This window comes from Nesoenas mayeri (assembly GCF_963082525.1).
Source record: "Nesoenas mayeri genome assembly, chromosome: 1".
NCBI lineage: Eukaryota > Metazoa > Chordata > Aves > Columbiformes > Columbidae > Nesoenas > Nesoenas mayeri.
In genome coordinates, this window is record NC_137541.1 from 172211307 (window position 1) to 172235724 (window position 24418).

A 24418-nucleotide genomic window follows, 5' to 3' on the forward strand; every position below is an offset into this window, starting at 1 on the left:
AGTATAAATGCATAAATTGACAAATTTAAGCCATCAAAACTTTCCCTAACATGGGAGTTAGACAACATTGAAGTTCTTGAATTAAAAATAAATTACTCAACCATCCTTCTTTCAAGTTCAGGCTAGCCTCAAGGGAATTTTAAATTAACTAGAAGCTCATTTTTGGACAGCACGTATCTCAAGACACCTGAACTTAGGTATTTGTGCTAGTGCTCCAAATTGAATTGCTAGAAACTCAAACATTGTTTAGGTATCAGAGCCATACAGAGATAGTACCAGGTATTGCATAGGTCTACAGGGGAACCTATTGCTCCTGTGTTCAGAACATTCCTAATGTATAGTGACAGCCCTGAGTTCAGCAAGATGCACAGCAGTCACAATCGCTTTATGAACTACATCTACTGGCGCTGTCACCACCAGCCAGCTTTTATATAATGGTCTATTGTTGACATTAGTTACCCAGCTGGTAGGGAACAAGGATTCTGAGTCCTCCACAGCATGACAATATGTAGTCAAACACTAAGCTGTCATCCTCCAGATAGGGTAGAACAGGAACACTCTCAGCTGGAGCTGTCCCACTTTGAGATTCAAATTTCATGTCAACCTCTTGGCAGGATGCATTGTAGATATAAAATCATAGAATCATTTCAATTGGAAGAAATCCTCAGGATCATCGAGTCCAACCATAACCTAACTTAACTCTAGCACAAAAGGAACTGAATAAAAGAAGATTTGGACCAGAGAACATAATGAAGGATCTTCATCCCTAAATACGTACTACTTACTCAACTGAATAATCCAAACCTTTCCCAAAAATTATATTAGTGTTGCTCAATGCAGTGAAACTCTAGGAAGGATACCAAACTAGTCTAAAAATATCTACAGATCTCTAGAATTCAAAATGCAGACATATATTTAAGAAATTTCAGGACAGAGGAACAAAACCCTAAATGTGATTAATCTGAAAACACGTGAATGCAGGCTGAGAGAGTGAAATCACTGACTGAACACGGGACAGAAATGCCTCTATTGCTTTGTGTAGTCTACCCATGATTGCTAGAGATAACCTCTTGGGCATTCTGGTGTAGGATTTACAACATCTCTCAACTTTTTAGCAGGAAACTGCATGGATTTGTAAAGCAAATACTGTGAGAACCCCATCAATGGAAGACACTGAACCCTTGACTCCAGAGCTCCAAACTTACCTCCCAGGGACTGAAGGATAAAAATATGACTTAGTTTTATCTTGCAATATTTTTTTCCTACTTTTTCTCCTTTTTATTATTCAGAAATAATTTTCAAGGACATATTTTATTTTCTAGTTTAGGGAAAAGTGTCATTATTGAATTTTATTTTTCAAAAATGAGTTGGTCTATTCCTTAAGAGAGGTGCTGTCTTTAGAGATTTTCTTTTCTGTTCTGAGTTCTCTTTTAAAAATATGAAGCCAAGGTGCAATATTTTTGTAGCAGATGTGTTTCCCAATCTGGGAATTCTTTCTACAAGTTTCAAGTGGTTTTTGGCATGAAAATCTATTAAATGTCTCAAACACCTCTGAAAATCTTTCCTTCCCTTTGAGTAACTTGTTTTAAAGTTTTATTAAAGCATTAGCAGGAGACTGGAACAAAAAGTACATTTGACCAGAATGGCTAGAAAGCCCCTGAGTTTTCTGTTATTGTATTTCAAATTTCATTGTGCAATTTTCAAATAATAATTAGAGATGCCCAATTCTTTTTTTTTTTTTTTTCCCTGCAAGTTCTTCATACAATATATGGTTATAATAACAGGATATCCTGATCTTCATGGCCTGAAGGCAGATACATGCCTATGGATTTTAAATCTCCAGTTCACAGGGGAAGAATTTACCTTTTCCATAATGTTTTTAATTCTCATTTAGAAACTGTATGGAGTTCTGTTTAGATTACTTAGAGGCACACATCAAAAAAACCCTCACATTTTTGCCTTGCTAGAGTTTAAAAAACCTTTTCCCCTGTTTGAATAGTTTCAGATCCCCAGAGTTTTGATTTAATAAATCTGTTCCTTGAAAACTGTTATGAAGAAGGTGAAACACAAAATGAAACTCAATTAACAAGCTTTATATACTGCTTATGAGGTCAACAGTGCTTATTTCTTCAAAAAGTCGTTGCCTATTACCTGTTTCATTTCCAAGCCAAAAACAGTCTTAAAGTACAAAGTCAGTCTTGGAAAGCCTGTAGCTACAAAAGGGCAGTAAAAATCTTAAAGCTACAATAGCAGCTTTGCCAAATCTGAAAAAAAATCTATAAAACTTGTTTTTGTTTTTTTCAAAGAAACTTCTCAGGCCTGTGGACTTAGTCTATGTGCATATCATTCTTATTCAATTTGAATAATAAAAATTCTGCTTAATTTATTAAAAAATTGATCATTTTTTAAACTACATTGCTAAGTGAAACAACACTGGGTATAAAGTTATCATCACTGGATTTTAAAGTATTTTACATTTGCTTTGTCTTGTAGTAAAGGACTGTGGAAAATACAGACACAACACTTGGAACGACAGGAAGAGATTGAGGTAATATGCATAGTTCTGTAGTCACTTTTATCAGAAATCACTGTTCTCATCAGGTAATTCAGTTACACCTGAACAGGTCAATACCAGGAAAAAGAATGTTGAGACTGGTATAATGCAGAGAAATCAGTATCTTTGTAGCTTACAAACATCTTGCAATAAAAATGCAGCAAAAAATCAAAAATAAATTCTCATTTTGCCACACTTGCAAATACACGCATAGTACTGTGATGGCTCTTTACATAGAAACAAAAGCTATTCATTCATAGGGTGGATATTAAAAACTATGAAAAGGCCTTATTTTTTTTTTTTTATGGATAATTATGGGCATCAGGTTGTTAGTATGGCTTCCACACATTCACAGAGTAACCTTTATAGAAGACTGCACAACTTGAAGGAGAGGTTTTGCACAGTCCCCTGGGCATAACATCGTGACTGGAAAAAAATAATGAGGCACACAGTCTTCCAGAAGTTTCCTTTCATCAGTCAACAGAGTACAGATGAAGCTGGGTTTCTGGGCCCATGAAGACTACGACTGCTGCTAGACAGCTCTTATGAAAATATGAACTGTCAGCTACTCATATCCTCTTAATTCCATGAAGCATTAGTACTTCTGTAGTGTCATGTTGTAAAAACAGGGACTGAAATCTGCATCAGTTAGTTAAAAAGATAAATTGGAAAACGTTTTGGAGTGTCTTTCAATGATTAGAAGCCAGGGTGCATTAGCTTTGTGGTAATGCTTTAATATGAATCAGAGTTACTGTTTTGAAATAAATCTCATTGTCATCTTCACATAATGTGTTTACATTTGTTGGATTTATTTTACGTGAAACTAAGCTGTAAAAGACAGCCCAGGAGTTCACAGAATATGCTCCAGATGTGTATGGACATTCAGTTTCTGACTGACTGTATCAAGCTAACCTGATTTTAAACCAAAAAAGGTTTATACAGCGGATATCAAGTCCTCAGTGCCAGCTGGTTTACTCCTCCGATTTCCTCCTGTCCACTTCAATGTGACATAACTTAAATCAAGGCTAATCAAAGCTTCTAAAAAATAGCGGTAATAATAATAATAAAAAATCAGATCTCTACATCATTACTTAAAAAGGATAAAATAATATTCTAAAAAGTATTTAACAGAAATATAAGAGCTACTTCAGACTTTCTAAAACCTTTTAAAATACCTTGACACTGGTGCAAGCCATTGACATCAGATTTCCCCTTATTTTGTCCCCATTTATATTCATGCTGCACCACGCTTTCTTCTGAGCATGAATTTCTGCAACAGAGAAGCAGGAGAAAGAGAGTGTCAGATGCTGATGTGCAGTCAGACTTGCAGTTCTCCAAAAAAAAAAAAAAAAGGGAGGCTGGAATTAGCATGAAAACAGGAAAACAGGAAGATATGTATTGTTGTCATATAATTATTTTTCCTTTGCTTTCTAGCGGTCAGCCTTTTTTTCCCAAGTGCTTGTCTTCTTTAGCCACTGAAAAAAAAAAAAAAGACCTCTGAGCAAGGAGACTCATTTTGAGAGCAGATAGTCAGATATTGCAAGATTGCCTCTTACCTATTTATGAAACTGCTGATCAGATAAGAGCAGATGTATTAGCTAAACATAGTGTTTGCGTAGGTGTGTGTATTTTTCTATTGACAACTTATTAGTTATTCATATTTCCTTATTATTTGTCAACTGATTGACATTATGCAGTAGAACATCATACAAACAGGCTGAGAATCTGCAGTTGCCCCAGCAGCCCTCAGTATGCAAAGATTAATCAGACGGTTGGAAGTTGGGGAGTAAATTTCTCCTGTCATCAGCCTGGTGACAGAAAGGGTGAAGGCTGTGACAGCTGGCAAGAAAGACAAGAAGGCTATGTTTCAGGAGGCAGACAGTTCATTGTCACACATTTACACTGTTATATACAAATGCCATTAATATTCTAATTGTATCATTATTCATGCAAATTAGAATTCATAGTACTTAATTCTATTTTGTTTTAAAATAGACTTCATCTCAAACATCCTGACAAAAGTGGGAGGTGGGTAAGATCTAGATTTGCAATGAACAATGACTTAGAATGGATAATTTAGTAGGCATCTATCCCTAATCATGGACACATTTTCAGAGGGGATTAATTCATATGCTTTGCCAGTTCCACAACTAGGGAGTTTTAGGTGCTTGTGCCACATATGCCTGTCAATGCACAGGAGAAAGAAAATGTAACATTCGGTGGTTCGAAACACTTCAAACAGGAAAATGCAAAATGAAGACATAAGAAGACAGAATCTGCATGTTGTCCTGTTGACAAAAAACAGAAGTCTTTCTTACATTCCTCCACACCTGACTGTGTGGACAGACATGCCCCACCTCCCCTTTGAATTAGCTCTGATGCTTGTTAAGCTACTTACTGAACTTGTTCAATTTGCTAGAAATCTATCTGATAAAAAGAGCAATAACTGTATGGTCACTAAAGAGAAAACATAGAATTTTATACTTGATTATGACAAGAACATGTTAATTCACCAAGAAGAGGACCACATTTGATTTCATAAAGCAGTATTTGCTTTTATAGAATAAGGATTGTTTCTTTCTGGCCTGGGTTAGTAAGCCAGATGATTGGAGAGAAAGAAAGTTCAGATTTAATCTTGGTATAAATAGCTTAAGTAATCTTACTCTTCAACGTCTTCTATTTTTTTTTTTTTTATCAGCAAAAATTTTTCTATCTATATAATAATTTTGGTCCAAAGTAATTTCTTGCTATCTGGTCTTCTTTAAGTTGCCTTTCTGAACTGATTTAATTAACAATTGATAGCTGAAATCGCTCTGTTACTGTGTAATCAACTATTGTAATTCTGATTCTTCAGAAAAAACTGTGCAGGTAGATTTGGCTCTTCTCCAGATGTTAAAATATATTGAGCTCATTTCTGCAGTTTAGTAGATACTGCATTATATGAGTCACACCAAGAGGATGACTTATGCTATGTAAGTCTTGCTTTTATTTATAGTGGTTTTTATTCTTTTACTTTAGTTGAACACAGCAAAATGTATTGTAAACTATTGTTCTAAGTTTGTGAAAGACTTACATGATTTATTTTGCATTTTTAAAACTAATTTCAAGTGAAAAGGAAACAATCTTATATGGTAGAAATAGACTTTCTAGAAATGCTAGGTTTTTCCTAGTAAATATAGAGGCTTAAACATCTGTTTTGATGGCGTGTGTTAACTTATGGATTTAAAAATGTCAAAATGGAACATTTTTGTTCTAACTGAAAGTATATGCATTTAACCGTGGATCACCATTACTGGTGTTGAAACGATCTGGAAGGAGCTTCTTCCTATATTTGTTACTTTGCCTGGGGCATCAGATTTTTGCCTATGAATGCACTAGAAATAATAGCAATAATTTAATTGAAATAGCTGACTGTCTATCATTGTCCATTTGCTACAAATTTTATTATCAATTGCATTTAACCTTTGCACTTTATTACTTCACTTTTCTTGCCTCTCAATATCAATGTGTATAGAAAATTTATTTCTGCTGAACCAGTAAGAACACATAACTCAAATATTAATTTAGAGGTTTTGCCTTTAGAATCATCTGAACAAAAAATGAAAAGACAAGTTTCTGATGCACCGACTAGAGACTTCCGATTTAAAGGTTAAGCTATACAAACTACCATTAATCCACAATAATGGTGATTTTTCAGGGAAATTCCCCTGATTTAACTTTAGAAATATGTTATGTAAATGTGAACACCTTAGGTGATATTCTTAGGCTTCTGTTAGAGCTGCTGAAGAGAAACAGGCATTTTTAAAGTATGATTTATCCAGTGTGTTAAATGTCTGTAAAATAATAAAATAGGTAATCCCTTATACGCGATTTTTTTCTCCTAATTAACTATAAAATTAGCCTTGGGTATCTATTTGAGGTACATACATATGTTCTATTTCCTATGCTAAAACAAATGTATTGTATCCTAAATGTCAATAAGATATTTTAAAAAATTGGCATAGCCTCAGAATAATATCACTGATAATATTCAATCTTTACTGTCTATGGATTCACTAATTAATTATTTCAGCATGTATTAGTGGCTTTTTTTCTAGTCAATTTTTGATAATACTGTGATTAAAATTAGGCTTAAAGCTTTATCCTTCTCCCTGTAATTCCAGGAGAACTCCTGGAGAGGAAGCGGTTTTGTTATAACTCCAGTGTTGGCCAGAACTACAACCGTAAACACCTTAACATAGGTGTCTTCTTGTGAACTTCACTTGCCTAAAGATAGACAAGGTTTACCATTCAAGCTGTATTAAAAATGGAAAGACAATATTGTTTCAGCCTTTTTCAGAAAACTGTGATTTTGAAAGACCACCTCACTATATTTTTATTTTTTTTTTTTACATAAAAACGTCTCATTATTGTCATCCAAGTGGAAATACTTTTGTATGTTACTCAGATAAATTTCCACTTGTAATATTCTTAAATACATGTTGTATGCTTTTGTCTGTTTAGATTTGTCTGAAAGACAGTTAGTGCAGGTAGGATACTTGCGAAACACATCTGAGGAGGCATGGATTTGAAAAGTGGAAAAGAATAAATCTATTAGGCAGAAAATCATTAACTTCAAATGTTCATATATCAGACTATGAACTATTCTTTGCCTTTACTAACTGAAGGCTCTGTATTTGAATGAAGGGCCTTGGCCTTCTAAGATTCACTGTTTTCATATTTGTAAGGCTTGTTTTTTCTGTTTGCTTGTTTTTCTTTTTTTTTTTTTTCTTTTTTACATGGAAGCAGAGAGTGCTGTATAATTATTTTGTGCTGGAAATGAAGCTGCAGGTAAAACAGTAAACATATATTCATCTACAACTAAAAAATACGATGATTGTATATAACGACAGAAAAAAATAAGAGGTTTTTTCTTTTTTCCTTTTTTTTTTTTTCAGTAGAAAAAAATGTCTAAGTCTTCTGCACATATAAATTTTGCAGATATATGATACAAATATCACAGCTAACTATAAATGATGGACAAGTAAAACATCTCCAGAAGGTAGCTGGGTGAGATGTATAAGAGCAGTAATATATTGACCTTCTTAATGTCTAAACCTCATGACAAGAAAGTTCACAGTGAATGAGAATGTAAGAGCAATGTACTGAAAATTCAGTACATGAGAAATGAGAATGACAAAAAGTCCCCAAATCAGGACATGCAAATGCTGAAGTGTATGCAGAACTCAGGGGAGAATTTGCATTGAGTGGAAGTGATGTAGCTATTTTGATTGTGCCTACTGCATAGGAAGTGATTACTTCATGACAGAGAAGAATGATCCTTGTATCTCTCATCTCTCTAGGTAGTTACATAGCTGTCATCACTTCAATACATGAATGTAGTTTCCTTTTCCTTCATTTATATAACACATCATTTATCTACTTCATGTACACCACTTAGAACTCCTTGCAGGAAACCTCTGTGACAACCTTTAGTTGCAATTAGTTTGTGTCAAGTTAATTTCAAAAGTTATAAGCCATCCAAGTTTCTCTTGCATTTTCTTACAACTATCTCCCTTTAGGATACTAAGTTGCTCTTATAGAAAAATACTAGTGCATTGTACACTAGTTTGAGGCTATTAATTATAAATTTTGGCAGTAGAAGAAAACTGATAAGTGGATAGTTAGAAGACATACAATTGTTGTCATTGACAGATGTTTGCTCTTTCATTTTACAAACGAGTCATAAACATATAAAAAAGATAACTATAAAGATTTTAACAATTTTTATAGTAACAATTTTCAAAAGTCAGTCTCAAAATCCTAATATGTTGATAGAAACCTAAGAAAACCAAAAACTAATAGGAATCATAACCATTTTCAATTATTGAACTAAATTATGTCATTGGTAGATATACCATACACTAGTGAGAATAAAGTAATCAAAATAAGTACAATGTAGTAGGATTTACCATGTATTGAAGGATGCCCTGGTTTTAATATCACACATCATTTTATGGCCATTTTTCAGATGCTATGTCAATTTTATCCCTCTTGTGAAAATCCACTGATTTCAATAAAGTTTTGCAAGTTAAGTGAAGAATTATCACCATTTCAAAAGCACCACTCCTTACACATGTTATATTTTTAAAACTCAACACCTCCAATGTTATTGCCATTTCATAATAACAAAAGTGTACATTCATTTGAGTTAGACCCCCTGGTATTTCCAGTGATGGTGGAAAACTGTGAGCAATATATTTTCTGCACTATTATTAAAATTTACCACCTGCTGGCACCGGGGAAAATTATAGTATTGAACAATTAAGTTTTCCTTCACATTCAGGCTTTGTTTTGCTGTTTATCAGCCCAGTGAACAAAATAAAGTTGATCCAAGTGTGAACACATAATTTATCAACACAACTAGAAGTAGCATCCTTCATATAAATGAAAATGTTTGTTCAGTGTTTTGGGTTTTTTTAAGCATTTCCTATTCTAGTAATTAGTCATCTCTTCAGCTTTGTCAAAATCAAAGTAGATAGCATGGTTTCATCAAGGCTTCCATCCAGTTTTATTTTCTTACAATTATTAAACATTAGTTTATGCATCCTCTTCAGGTCTTATTTGTTAATTTTAAACAGGAATTATGTTTTCCCAATGAAGTCAAAACTAAAAGTATATATGTATGCATGTAATGAAATACTCTTTATATATCTGACATTCAGTAAAACTTCAGAATGTTAAAAAATAAAACCTGTGACTAGACTGAGGAAAAAAAGGCATTTTTAAAAATTTATTATTATGAAAATGAAGAACCCCTTTTTCATTAAGCCACAATAATTTACAAAACCTAGGTGTGCTGTACCCAGGAGGTGAGCAACCTGCAGTTTTCGTGTACATTGCCTTTCAACTATTAAACTGTATACAAATTTGCAGCTGTCAAGTGTCAGGTCATTGATTTTCCTCCCTACTAGGCAACAGCTGCTCTGCTCACTCTTTAGAAATCTTTGTCTCTAGATGACATTGGGAGTGTAACAAGAGTCTTCATTAATGATGAAATAAAGCCTTGAACTACTCCAACAATATGCCCAAAAAATTACTTTTAGTAAAAATGTACAAATGAAACATAGAAGAGTTTGTTAGGAGAAAATTTGGTACTTACCTGAAGTCCTATCATACGAATGCCAATTTTCTAATATATCCTCTATTATACAAAAATTTACTTTGTCTACTAGTAAAGACAGATTTTTCAGATACTGTGTTCACTTGTCTTTGAATTTTAAACAATATTGCTAATACTTTCCCCTAAGATTAAAAAGGATGATTTTATCTGTGACCTGTTAAATGAAGAATTAAAAAAAAACCAGGCATATGTTGACAACATGCACAACTCCAATGAATAGATTTACTTTGGTAAAGACTCTAGTCAAGAAGTAGATTTTATTTTTTTTCCTAAATATACAGCTCATATGTTATAGCCTTTTTATAGAAAATCAAGATTAATCTTGCCTAAATAGGTAGGATCATGCCTATACTGGCTGATGTTTCTCAGGACAGTTTGGTGTTTGGTTCATGCCTTGACTTACAAATTCCTTAATAAATGGAAGTAGTATTTTCTTTGGTATTTTCTTTTAGCATTTTATGATTTGTTTAATTAACAGCCAGTTCTTCTGCAATGGAAATTAACAGGACAGTTAAAAACAAAACAAACCTTTTTCTCATATATTATTAAGCATATTGATAAAACTCCATCATTTTACCAAAACTTTCCAAGACTTGAATGCTTAAAGCACTAGTAAGACTGAGGCAAATTTATCAAATGGAACAGGGATTATCAGTCTCTGCATAGTTGGGTAGAATTAGTTGGGTAAAATTAGTTGGGTAAAATTGTTTTTCTTTAATAAATAATGGAACACAGAAGTGTGTTCACACTTAAAAATAAAAACAAAGTCAGAACAATACTCATTCTGAAAAAAAAAATAAAATAATAAATATAAACAATGTCAGAAATCCACAGCAAACGTATGTGTTCGTCAGCGTGGGTAGAGAAAATGAAGATGTGTAATGACCTCAGTAAAACTTTTGACACTGTTATCTGTAAGATCCTCATGTAGAAGCTGATGAAATATGTCCTGGATGAGGAAACATAAAGGTGGACTGAAAACTACCTGAACGACTGCCCAGAGGGTGGTGATCAGTGGCACAAACTCAAGTTCAAGGCCAGCAACTAGCAGAGAGCCCCAGGGGTCAATATTAAGTCCAAACCTGTTCAGAATCTTAATTAATGCACTGGTGCTAGGTGGTCGTTAAACACTAAGAATGTAAAGAATGTTGTTCTGGTTTGTTTTTCTCCTATGAGAAAACTCACATACCTATAGCTCATTAGGCACCAGGTAAGAATTCTTGTATTGCTTTTCTGAATGTAGAATCCCACAACTAGATACTCTTCTGTCAGTTTTAGACGTCTCCCAAATTTAGGTTCACTTTGCTTCTTAAAGTCAACAGAGAGAAATAAAACATGTTAAATGTTTACATGAGGAGATGATCTGTATGGTGAAAGTGTTCCTTTCTCTTTACCGATTGTGAAGGGAGGCAAAGGCAGAGAGTTCAGATGTCTGTATCCTCAGTCTCTATCTCTGGTGGATGAACATTGATCAAAATATTTAGGCACTTAGGTTATTCCTTTGTCTATTCACACAGATTCAATATTTAGTACATAATACATATTCTTTAAAAAAAAAATAGTTCTGTGAGCTAAAAATAAAATGCACAAAAATTAAACTAATGAAGTTTTTGATTAAATGTTAATACTTCTGTCAAGCAAAATGACAAGTATGGCTCATAGATTAGAAAACTATACATAAATATGAGAAAAAAATAATTTCCATATACATCTTGTAACATTAGAAATTATTAATGATCTAATTAATTTACTATGCCAGTTAAAATTATCAGTTTCAGTTTTTATAAAATCAGTTTTCAGAATTAAAAAAAAAAAAAGTACAAAAGTTTCAGATTAAAATTGCAACTCCAAAACTTGTTATCCTTTTAGAAAAACTTAATTCCCACTAAAATGACAAGGCATACATATAAAGAAAGGTGAACCTTTGAAGGACTAGCATAGTTTCATGATTGATGTACAATACAGATTAATAAGAAGCAAATCTTCCAAAATATGCTTGATCTGTGTTCAGATAAAAACAAAAATTACAGAATGCTGCTAATGAAGTATACTTTTTAAAAAGAATGACATATATATCATGAGAAATATTACTGGAAAATTAATTGTAATTGCCTTATACATTAAAGCTGGTTCATAGATTGAAAGCTGTCTGAGGAAGTGTAAATGAAGGAGAACAATGAACAGTATGTAAAATCTGTATATGCAGTGCAAAATTTGTAGAATCAAATAATATTTTGGGTTTGGAAGGGACTTTCAAAGGTCGCCTAGTCCAACCCCCCTTGCTGTAACTTGATTAAAGTTTGGAACGGGTAAAAAGCTGCCGATTAATAGCTATGTATATTAATAGCTACAAATTGTTCTAAGCTGGAAAATACTGCAAATAATACATACAGAGAAGAGAGAGAATAAGTTGTGACATAACAAACTAGAGTGTGTTTCCCCAAAAAATAAAACTGAGAGACTCTTTTTGACATGACCTGGAAATAAGTAACTACATTTACTGTTTTAAGAAAGCAATCAGACTGTAAAGCACAGGAATGTCATTGATTGAGAATGCTTGTATTGCCCTCATATGGAGCAAACAAACGAACAAACAAAGACCAGAATAGACCTCTTAGTGCTGAATTGCAGAAACAGAAGAATTACAGAATCTAACTAACCAGGTAGGAAAAGGATATTGTCTTAATATATCTATTAAGACAAATTCAAATTGTGAACAGTGAGGGACTCTTCTTACCACAAAATAGACATTTTGTATCTTGCTTCCTGAGATGGGCAATATGCCTTACTAAAACTAGTGACAGGAATGTGCTGAGTGACAACTTGATGGTTAATTCCAGGAGACAAGTCAATTATATACTTATGAAGGTAAACTCTGTGTAGAGTAACAGATGCAAATGAGGTTTCTAACCCTTGACCAGTCAGATATTGCTCTGCATTTCAAACAAAAAGCAAATGTTCCTCTTTATTCAAAACTGACTGAGAGTTAGGGACTTGTGCTGCAAAACTGCCTGAAGACAAGAATCACATTCTATAAGAAAATTGTAGCAGGACTTGGCAAGGTGACTAAACCTGAGCCCCTGAATTTCAACAGATCTTCCATCAATGGAAGAGTCATCTAGAAATTTCAATAAGATACTGAGGTTTACATTCATCTGGTATGGGTTTGAGCACAACCTTAGCATTAAGTTCAGTCCATAGTGTGGATACTTTTATTCTATTTCTGCAGAATCTGACTGCTCTCCACTCTCACCAACCAAACAATGCTGAAAATATAGTTTTTAAAAAGTGCCAGGAATGAGAGACATCTAGTCTCATTCTTATAAAATGTGACAAGGCTACTTTTCAAGTACTTCAATACAATTTGGATGCACAATTACAGTTCTTGTTAGACTTTCTCAGAAACTGTTGGCTTTCATTCCTTATTTATCACTTACAAATTGGCAGTTACATTACAGTGAGTTTAAATACAGTGAGTGGATAAAAATACCAGTAGAGGTTTGAAACCTTCCCTTAGCTTGTATCATTGGTCAAAGTATACAAAGTTTAGGTGAAAAAAATCTTGCCTTCTTGGCTAAGGGCTCCTTTTTAAAAAAAGAGTATTTGTAGTCTGATATGACTCAAATGAAAGGTTGCAGTCCTCTACATAACATCTCCAAATACCAAGCCATAATAAGTTTACTTTAGTGATATCCTGAAATAAATACATTCAAAGAGATCTCATTAGATACAGGACTTTCTTTGGCTTTAGACCAGTCAAGTACCTATAATTTTTCTTCAAGGTCAAAATGTAGGATGTTTGATCTGAAAGAAAAGTACATTTCTTTCCACTAAATCTTTATCTCCTGAAGCTATTTTGTGTTATGTGAGCAGCAAGAGCTAAATCATAGGTTTTGTGTTCATTTGTGAGTCCAGTTTAATGTCAGATGCTATCATCTTAATATCTGACTTCAGGAAGTTTACTAGAATTAGGCAGTTACTTAAGAGATTAGATGGTATCGCATGGTATTAAAAAAAAAAAAAAAAAAAGAAGTTATAAATTAAGCAGCTATAAGTCTAGATAACACTCAGAGTTAGCAGAAGGTAACACTAAGATAAGAGAAATTAGGGTTATTTTGTAAATATAATCTAAGAACACACTGCATAGCATCACCTAAAGTTGTTATTAAATTTTCTGTAAAACTTCAGTGTTAATATTCTGCTACTGAAATGATCAGATACTTCAGAACCTTACAATTCAACTGAAAAGATTTGCTTCCCCAGTAGCAAGTTAATAAACAGAACTACTTGGAGAAACTATTTGAAAATACTGCAGACCTTGGGAAAACCTACTAAGAGACCTTGTTTTTCAAACTCGCATTAGACTGATAAAACTCAAACCTGTAAATACATAACATCTGAATGTGGCCAGCAGAACCTTATACAGGCTCCAGAAGTTAGCAGTAATGTGGAGAAACTAATCAGTTATATATAAATAAGCAGAAACTCAATGTTCAGACATGACCTGTACCCACATTTTCATTATGTCACCTCAAGTATTATACACATAAAAACAACTAAAAAGGATTTTTTAATATTTTACTCCTTTTAATCAAGAGAGCTTCTGAATTTAGGGAACAATATATACCCTACTGAAACATTATCTAGCTCTATTTAAAAGTAAAAGTACACAGCTGAGCTTAGTCATGACTAGTTTTGAAATTTTAGAATTTAACTGCAGTATGTAATTACTAGGATGTGAGTGAAATGTCACAAACACTGTATAAGTCTTTTTTGTTCCATAAACCGTTTTTCTGCATAATTGTTAGAAATTATTTCAATAAGCATGATCAAACAAAATATTTTTCAGCTGTGTTTGCTCAGTGGTATCAAGCAACAATAGCATATTTCTTAATACTAAGGAGAGTCAGAATATATGCTTTGCAAAAACATAGTCAGCAATGAAGAGTGAGGCCAGCAATAAACAATGGGTATTTTTCTGTTACTCAGGTGAAGTATGATTTGCAATAGATTCAATTTATAAACATAAGCTTGGAAAATGTGTGTTAATTCAGTAATTAAATCTGAAATAACAAAATAATCCCAAAGGTATTACACTGCATAATGTTATCACTATTATGGTGAGATTATTTTGTTGACATATTCTCTCCTAGGGTAAATTTCAGTGTACAACTGAAATTTGCATTTACTAAAGCACATATTAAAGGACAAAACAAAAGAATGAAACAGTTTTTATGCTGTTTCACAGACAGAGAGGGTCCAATTCACATCTCTTAATATTAATAGGATGACTGTATTTGACTTCAGAGAACTCTCTCAGTCATGGTCTAAACTGATTGATTTTGACTTCTTATGGAAAAATATCAAAGACCATTTTTTTCTCAACTGCTAGACACATTCTCCTCTCCTCTTCTCTCCTCTCCTCTCCTCTCCTCTCCTCTCCTCTCCTCTCCTCTCCTCTCCTCTCCTCTCCTCTCCTCTCCTTCCTTCTCTCTTTTTTTCTTTACTAAAAGGCAGATGAAATTTGCCACACGCACACACACACAAACCATGTCATCAGTGGTAAAAACCCCAAAACATCTAGAGTACAAGTTCATTGTTTATTCTCATTATTTCAAACTATTTAAAGTTTTCTGTAGCATTAAAATTCCATAGGTAAAGTTAGCAGAATGGGTTATGGCAGTTAAAAACTGTTTAACAGAATAAACTTAGTCACTTATTGCTGTATTAATATATTTGGGAAGATCTTTGTTAAATCAATATATAGGTAGATATGTTTAATTTTTGAGGCACTGTGTTAGAAATTACTACTGTAAGTATTCTTCATTGACGAAGTTAGAAATTAAAGCAATGCTGTCAGAATAGTGTATTTGTTTTTATCGTGGTTATCCTAAATCTTTCTCTGTATATTTTGAATTCCCAATACTAAGAGACAGATATTGGAGGGAAAGGAAAATTAATCATTGGTTCATATAATATGCATCTGGCATATACTATATGGGAATCAAGATTCACACTGCAGTAAATTAGAAGAACTTTTAATTTGATCATATTGCATTCCAAGTGGTTTTAGATATAGTATTTTAATATATATATAGTTTACAGGAAAAAAAAAAAAAAAAGAATTATGATGTTCTTTATTTGGAATTGCTTGTTTTCAGTTTTTAAGCTCTGTCTGCACTACACAAACACAATATCTTTTAAGATTTTAGATGTTCAGTATCAAATTATATTATTTTTACAACCAGGAAGTGCTTTAGTCTGTTTCCAAACCACGCAGTGATTTATAAAGACTCTTCCTGGAAAATGACTCATATCCTTGCCCAGCATGGATTGTTTTTCCAAGGTACATTTAATTGATCATATGTGTTACCTTTTTAATACCATTGAACTGAACATTTTCATCTTAACATGATTTGGAAATAAAGTTGTACAGATTTCAGAGCACCAGATGCAGACTATTTCATGTAGAAAATATTTTTTTCATTCTTTGTATGGTATTCCCAGGAGTTGAAAAGTCTATGAGGGTTAAAATCTTACTTAAATTTTATTTTATTTCTGAAAGATTTTGCTTCTCTGCAGATTTAGAATTAATCACGGTAAATAATAAAATAATACATAAACTTTTTATCAAAAACAGATTAAAAATATTTTTAATTAATAAGCGTTACTTCTTTGTTAAATGGCATCAAAGGTGACTGTTTTATAACCATATTAATATTGATGGGAAATGTCAAAATATCTAAATGCCAAGACATTTTCTTTAGGTTTCAACTGTTCTTCTAATACACAACAAATTAGCCAAGCAACAGCACTTAAATAGCAGGAAGGCTGTTGAGACATCAGTACAATCCTATTCTAACCTATTATTCACCTGGGTTGAATATTCCTGGTATATGCAGCTGTTTAAAAAAGTTGTTCAAGTCGCAAAGTTGTGTTCAACTCTAAAAAGCATGTCAGAGCAACTATAGATGATGTAATTGAGTGTAGACTGCATACATACTTCAATCTTGAGTATTTATACAGAGGATTTGAATCCCCATGCAAAAAAAAAAAATAAAATAAAAATAAATCAGAATAATATGAGATTGCAAATTAATTGTAAAATGAAAGGAACTATTCACAGTGTTCTTATTTCCTCCGTTGTAATATTATACTGAAGAGATATCAAGCCATTCCTTCTTGTAAACCACGAATAATTCTTGTAAAATATTTCTAAGACCTATCTGCTCACATTTCATAATGAGGCATATAATCCTCAATTTATTATTCATTTGATGGGTGAAGTTGCTCAAATGTTCAAAGAAACAGACAGTACAATCTATCAGCTGGATGAATTCCTCTATCCATCACCCACTGGGACAGAACCTATTTGCCCCCAGCTTTTTAAAGATCCTTAAAATTACCATTTATGTAGACTTATTAATATAGGGTTTGATAATCACCCCAAAAACTGTCTCATCTAGACTGTCTATCCTTTTCAAGTTAGCATCATTAGGGTAGACACATTTCAACATGGTCTGCTCATTCACACATTTACATATGTTTTTAGTCCCATAAAATAGCAGAGTATATTGTTTGTCCGTGCCCTGTTTTCAGCTTTCTAGTAGCTGGTATAGAGCCGCATTTTGGATTTAGAATGAGAATAACGTTAACAGCACACTCGTGTTTTAGTTGTTGCTAAGTAGTTCTGATACCAAGTCAGGGACTTTTCAGATTTCCATACTCAGCCACTGAGGAAGTCCACAAGAAGCTGTGAGTGACACAGTCAGTACAACTGACCCAAGCTGGCCAAAGGGATATTCCATACCGTATGAAATCATACTCAGTATATATCCTGGAGGGACTTGGTCGGGTTGGAGGGAGGGGTGATTGCTGCTCAGGAACAGGCTGGTTATTGGTTGGCAGATGGTGAGAAATTGCGTTGTGCATCACTTGTTTTATATGTTGTTGGTTTTGTTTGTTTATTTTTTGTTCATTTTATTTGGGTTTTGTTTGTTTGCTTGCTTGTTTATGTTTCTGGCCTATTAAACTGTCTTTATCTTAACCTGTGAGGTTTACCTTTTTTTTTTTTTTTCCAGTTCTCTCCTCCATCCCACTAAAACAGGAGGTGCGAGTGAATGGCTCTGTGTGGTGTTGAATTAAAGCATAACACCAAAATATAAGAGCAAAGGGAAGATTCTAATTAAGATGAATACGAAGCTATTCACTGGATGTTAAGAAATGGAGTGTTCTAAGGGGCATACTGAAAATTATCACCTATGTCACTGTTTCTTTATATGTGAATTTTTATTGAAGTGAAAAGTTCTTGCTTGCTGGCTCAAGGAGGATTTTATGGCTTTTACTATGTTATTCTAATACTCAATCTCCTTTTTCATTTTCATTTATTTTTTTCTGTGGTGGCACTGAAAATGAAATCCTTTATATATGTCTCCTATTACCTGTATTCCCCTAGAGTGTTCCTGGAATGTAATTGTACCATTTGTTTCACTACAAGACAAAGACATAAAATGCAGCGTCATTAGGTTTTAGCACATGGAATCTGATTTTTCTGTAGTACACCAACTTTCTTACTAAAGAATGAGAGACAAAATTGGCATAATCATTTAGGAATGTAAAAGAATAGTTTGTTAATCTTTCTTGGCAAAGTGTTGAAATACTACAAAACCTTGAGGGCTAAGAAGTTAATGCTTTGCTACTTATAACATCTCTATTTTTCATAACAGTATGAACAAGTTTGTTAGTGTATTACAGTTCTAGTCCATATAACAAGTAGACATACACTAAACTGACTGTATTGCATCTGTTCATGTTGCTATTCATAGCAATTGTTCATTCAGATTAGTAAATGTATCCTGTGAATTTTATGAGGATCACATTATAACATTACTGTAAGCTACATGAAATTTCAATAGCTGAGCTACTAAGAGATCTGTGTATCTGATTCAACATGGATATGAAAATAAAAAGTCAGTTATACTGCATGTTAAATATTCAATGCACAGAGAAACTAGACATCTAATTTGACATGGACACTAGTTTAGTCTTTCATGGCTCCATATTGTTGAGCCTTTCCTAGCGCCCCTTAAAGAATTTTTTGATTAATGAAATCAGCACTTCAAATACTAACACTTTGAAATCCAGAGACTTGTATCTGAGTCTCAATTCTACATAATATTTTTACTGCTTCAATTTGATTATGACTGCAGTTCTTTTAGAGTAGATTATTTTGAGCTCATCATTCCAGAAGACTTGCATTTCTCAAGATCATATAATTCTTTTGCTACATGCATGATTTCATCACTTATTTTATAATTTATTTGTTTAATTGCCTATTGCTTTTATTTTGGTTTAGCTGTTGGAATGGTTGTAGTCAATTAGAATTAATTTTTACTTTTTTTTTTTTTTTTTTTAGTAGCCTACCTGCATTTGCAATGGGAAACTCTATAATCTCAGTGTTAGCATTACTACTTGGGAGTGAAAGATTGACTGAAGAGATTCACAGACAGAATACAAGCACAAACTTGCTTGAGGACCAAATTATAATCTCAGTTGGAATAGGAAAAGCAATTGTTTTTTCCCCTCAAGAAATGAGACCAGAATTTTAGAATTACATAATACTATTAGTATTATGTATCAATTTAACATACCTGTTCCAACTGCCTATGAACTTGAAAACTATCAAATTTAAATATATTACTTGCTCAGTTAAGACTAAAACACTTCTTTTTTATCTAAAGATAAAGGGTGCAAACAGCAGAGTGTAGCTGCTAATCCTTCCAAGTTCCTTCACTTTTCTCTCAGACACTGACAGCAGGCAAAGAATATGAGTCAAAATACTACAAAGATGAGTATCACGTGAGATTTTCAAGGGAGAAACCATAAAGGGAGTGAGGCAATATTTAGATTTTGGCAAGGAGGTTAAGAAAAGATATGGACTGTGCCAGAGAAACACAGAGTCACCTGAGTGGCAATGAATGTGTTGAAGGAGAGTGGCAAAGCTCCTGAATGAAAAGTCTGGAAACAGCCTATTGGCTGCTGCTATAGCTAGTTTGCTTTTTATATCTGTTCTTTTGCTTCAATGATTCAGTTGAAATATCAGTGAGATAGAAGATACTTTCAGATTTGTTTGACTGAGAGCGAACTGACCTAGATGACTGCTTGTGGGAGCCAGCTCACACATGACATTTGAGAAATACAGTATTAAATAAAAGTCAGTCATCCATACAGCATTGAGAGGCTCCTCAAAGCTGAGTTATGACTCAAAACTCTTTTGAAGGGTTTTAGAACAATTAAATAGCTGGAAGTTTACAATGTGCCTCATGTTGTAGATTACCAAATAAAACTAGTCTGAAATTATTAGAAAAAGAACTAACTCCCAAAATACGGAAGAGGAACTGGAATTAATATTTTCTTCCAGTTCTATGTTCCCAGACCTTAAACAAGTATAACAAAATCCTGACCCAAACTTTCTTCTAACACTATCTGCTAACCTACTTGTCACTACCCATTAAATGATTAACAATATCTGAATAAAAGTTATGACAAGACTTACAAAGATGACAGTTGATAATTTCAAATCTAGAAGAAACATGCCTCTGCAACAATAGGCAAGTCACGATGTAAACTGCAATGTTTCTCTTGTTAGTTCATTGTTAATTTAAAAATAATAATTAAATAGGCCTTTACAGTTTAATAGAAGCAACTGTAACTACCTCATTTACACCTGTTTTTTTTCCAGACTTTTGACATGTTTCTATCCAAAAAGCAAAGTAAGGAGTTTGACTCAATTTTAGTTCATTATACTATAAACCATTTTAAAATATGTTTTTGAAGTTTTCCAAGTCAATGGAGGTACATCTCAGATGAAAAAAACAAGAAACAAAACAAAACAAAACAAAAAAAAAACAAACAAACAAAAAAAAAAAACAAAAAAAAACCAATCACAAAACAGCCTTCAGAATCCACTTTGTTCTCCAGCATTGATCAAATGTCTTCTATTGCAGAGGTTATTATAGGAGATTTGTTTAAATTGGAACCTTTTTTCTTCTCTACTTTTAAACATATAAATGTCTTATCTTGATGTGAAATCAATAAATGTTTCATTTCCACTTCTAATTACCTCTGGTCTTGGTTATAACAAATTTCCTTTAAAACAGACAACCTGACAAATTCTTTATATACAGTCCTTCAAAGTGCTGGCAAGGAAGGGATAAAAAAATTCTGTGAAAAACCAGTCATGCAGTGAATATTGTGTCTGAGTCCATGATCCTGGGTGACTGAAGCGGTTTATTAAACCATCCAGAGTGAGAGTAATCATGTGCTAAGTGGTAGCTGAATTGAATACATGAAGACTCCAAACTATAACTTTCATGTTCACCTGGTACAATCTAACCAATGAGGCCAAATAATAATTAAAAGAGAGATTTTACTTCCATTACATCTCAATATTGCATTATAGCATATTTGAAAGACATTGTGAATTTTTTGTTGTGGTTTTCAAAAGAAAAAAATATTTTTCATTACAAGTAAAGAATTATATAATGTTTTATGTATTTTTATTGAGGTTATGAATTAATTATAGCAGTTTTAAACTTCTAGATTTCTGTATAGAAACTATTAAAAATACCCAACCGAACAAACCAAACAAAAAGACTGCAGTATTAAGGCTAAAGCATGTAAGAAGAAACAACTTGTGCTTTGTTTCTTTTATACTTGGCCTTCCAGATACCATAATGGAGGGTCACAGTCTGTCCCTACTCCCAATATCTTATTGATCAATTTCGCTTCTGACCTGCTTTGAAGGACGAGTGGTGTGATTTGCTAACAAAGACATTGGTCAGATATGAGTGGTTGGATAAGCTTATTGTAAGGTTGCACCAGGAATACTAATTCCTTTGTGGTGGTAGTAGTCTGTATAAGGGCTACAATATTATGAAGGCCTGTGTGATAATGTGGGAATATCTGCATTTGGACATGGGATATTTTTTTACTCCTGCTTGCCTGGCATTTACAGTGCACAGACATTATAGTGCTGAAGACACTATTGGCCAAAGTTTTGCAAAAATAAACAGTAGAAGTTGTAAAACTAATCAATGCCAAAGGTATGTCTATATTTGATAACTTTGCTAGGTTTTTGAATTTCCCTCTTAAAAACCTACTGTTACCCCATCAATGATAGCAACAGGAAGAACTTCTGTACAAATTGTTTACAGCAACAGAATTATTATATCACATTTCTATGTTCATAGTATATCCATAAGTACTATGGCAAATTCTGGAAGCCTGGGAAAGTGGATATGTCCCTTCAAGTTCCCTAAATATCTGTATTCTCATTATAGAAGCCATAGGCCAACTATATTTTTAACTTGTGCACTTTCATCAGAAACATAAAACTTATCTGAACTAAATCTTTTCCATTATCTTGTTCATAAAACTGGTCCTGTTGCTGCAACTGCTGTATTGCTGCACGATATACCAGTAAGTTCAGAAAAATGCTAATGTAGACAGACAGGGTAGGAATCTAGTCCATCTAAATGCAGGTGTCTGCGTAAGACTAGATGTCTGAACATAAAATTAGATGTCTGAATTTTCATTATTGTCACCAATGATTAAATTAACACAGTCAGTGAAGCTTCACTCTACCTATTTGATCTATTGAATACCTCTTTAGAAACCAAGGACCTTTTTGACTAGATGCCTGCCTCCAATAATGGGAGCTAGGATATCAAAATCATATACAGGCACCCATCATGTAGACACTCAGAGTAAAGATGAGATGAGCCTTACCTGCAGAACTACATCCTTGGTGTGTGAAACCCTAAAACAACCACTGTGGGAAAGTGTAGAATAAGGTAGTAACAGTGACCAGCATGAGTATATGCTTAGGTTTAACTGACTGCAAGAACCAGCAAATCCACTCAAACAGAAAAACAGAGAAGATTCTTGCACTTCTCTTTTAAAGAAGTTAAATGTGGATAATGACGATAATGAGGGAAAACTTTATTATATGTATGTATTATATGTATGTATTATTATATCTATTATATGTATTATATTTATTATATGTATTATATGATATATAAAGTTGCTTAATGTATATAAGAGTAAATTAACTACAAGCAGCTGGTGTTAAGCTTCTGGAGGATTATACTGCCTGTATATTGCTTAACTACCTAATGGAGCCTGCTCAAGCATAGCGTGTCCACAGGTGGCAGCTTCTTTCAGGGCACATCCATCTGCTCCATCGTGGTCCTTCAAAGACTGCAGGGAAGCAAGATGATTCAGCATAGTCTTCTCCAGACGTTGCAGGTGAATCTCTGCTGTGGCACCTGGAGCGTATCCTCCCCTTCTTCTCCCATCTTGGGGTCTGCAGGGCTCTATCTCTCACACTTTTCTCACTCCTCTCACAGCATTTTTTGCCCTTTCTTAAATATGCATTCCCAGAGGCAACACGAGCATTGCTGTCAGGGTTGGATGTCCAGTGGGTCTACTGGAGACAGCTGGAACCAGTTATGTCTGGCACAGAGCAGCCTACCTCCTCTCCCTCTCCCTCTTCCTCTCCCTCTTCCTCTCCCTCTCCCTCTCCTTCTCCCTCTCCCTCTTCCTCTCCCTCTCCCTCTCCCTCTCCCTCTCCCTCTCCTTCTCCCTCTCCCTCTCCCTCTCCTCCTTGTCTCTCCTCACATCATCTCTGATCATTTGAAATAGCAGTTTGGGTGAGAAGATCACTTAAATTAATCACTATTTAGATTAATTTATTTAATTATTAGGAAGATCTGCAAGAAAAAAAGTGAATAATTAATAGAAGACACATTCATGAAGTCAGGCATTTTTGGTCAAGTTTGGAGCTCAGTAGCAGCAGCCTTATAAGCATAATTTAGTTTCTTGATTTCATAGAATACGGTGAGATCATATAAAGAAAAAAAAAATCATGGAACCATTTAGGTTGGAAAACACTTTAAGAATATTGAGTCCAGCCTCTAACTTAACATTGCCAAGTCCACCATTAAATCTTCTCTTTAAGTACCACATCAATACATCTTTAAATACCTTCAAGGATGGTGAGTCTGCCACTTTCCTGAGCAGCCTGTTCCAATGTTTGATAAACCTTTTGGTGAAGAAATTTTTCCTAATATCCCATCTAAACCTTCCCTGGTACAATTTGAGGTCATTTCCTCTTGTCCTATCACTTTCTACTTGGGAAAAGAGACTGATACTCTCCTCACCAAGACCTCCTTTCAGGTAGTTGTAGAGAGTGATAAGGTCTCCCCTCAGCCTCCTTTTCTCCAGACTAAAAAACTCCAGTTCCATCAGCTGCTCCTCACAGGACTTATTCTCTACCTCATTTATGACCTTCACTGCCCTTCTGTGGACATGCTCTAGCACTTCAGTGTCTTTCTTGTAGTGAGGGGCCCAAAACTGAACACAGTATTCAAGGTGGGGCTTCACCAGTGCTGACTACAGGGGGATGATCACTTCTCTAGTGCTGCTGGTCACACTGTTCCTGATATAAGCCAGGATGCTGTTGGCCTCCTTGGCCACCTGGGCAAACTACTAGCTCATGTTCAGTTGGCTGTTGGCCAACATCCACAGATCCTTTTTCCAACAGGTAGCTTTCCAGCCACTCTTCCCCAAGCCTGTAGCACTGCATGGGGTTGTTGTGACTCAAGCGCAGGACTTGACACTTGGCCTTATTGAACTTC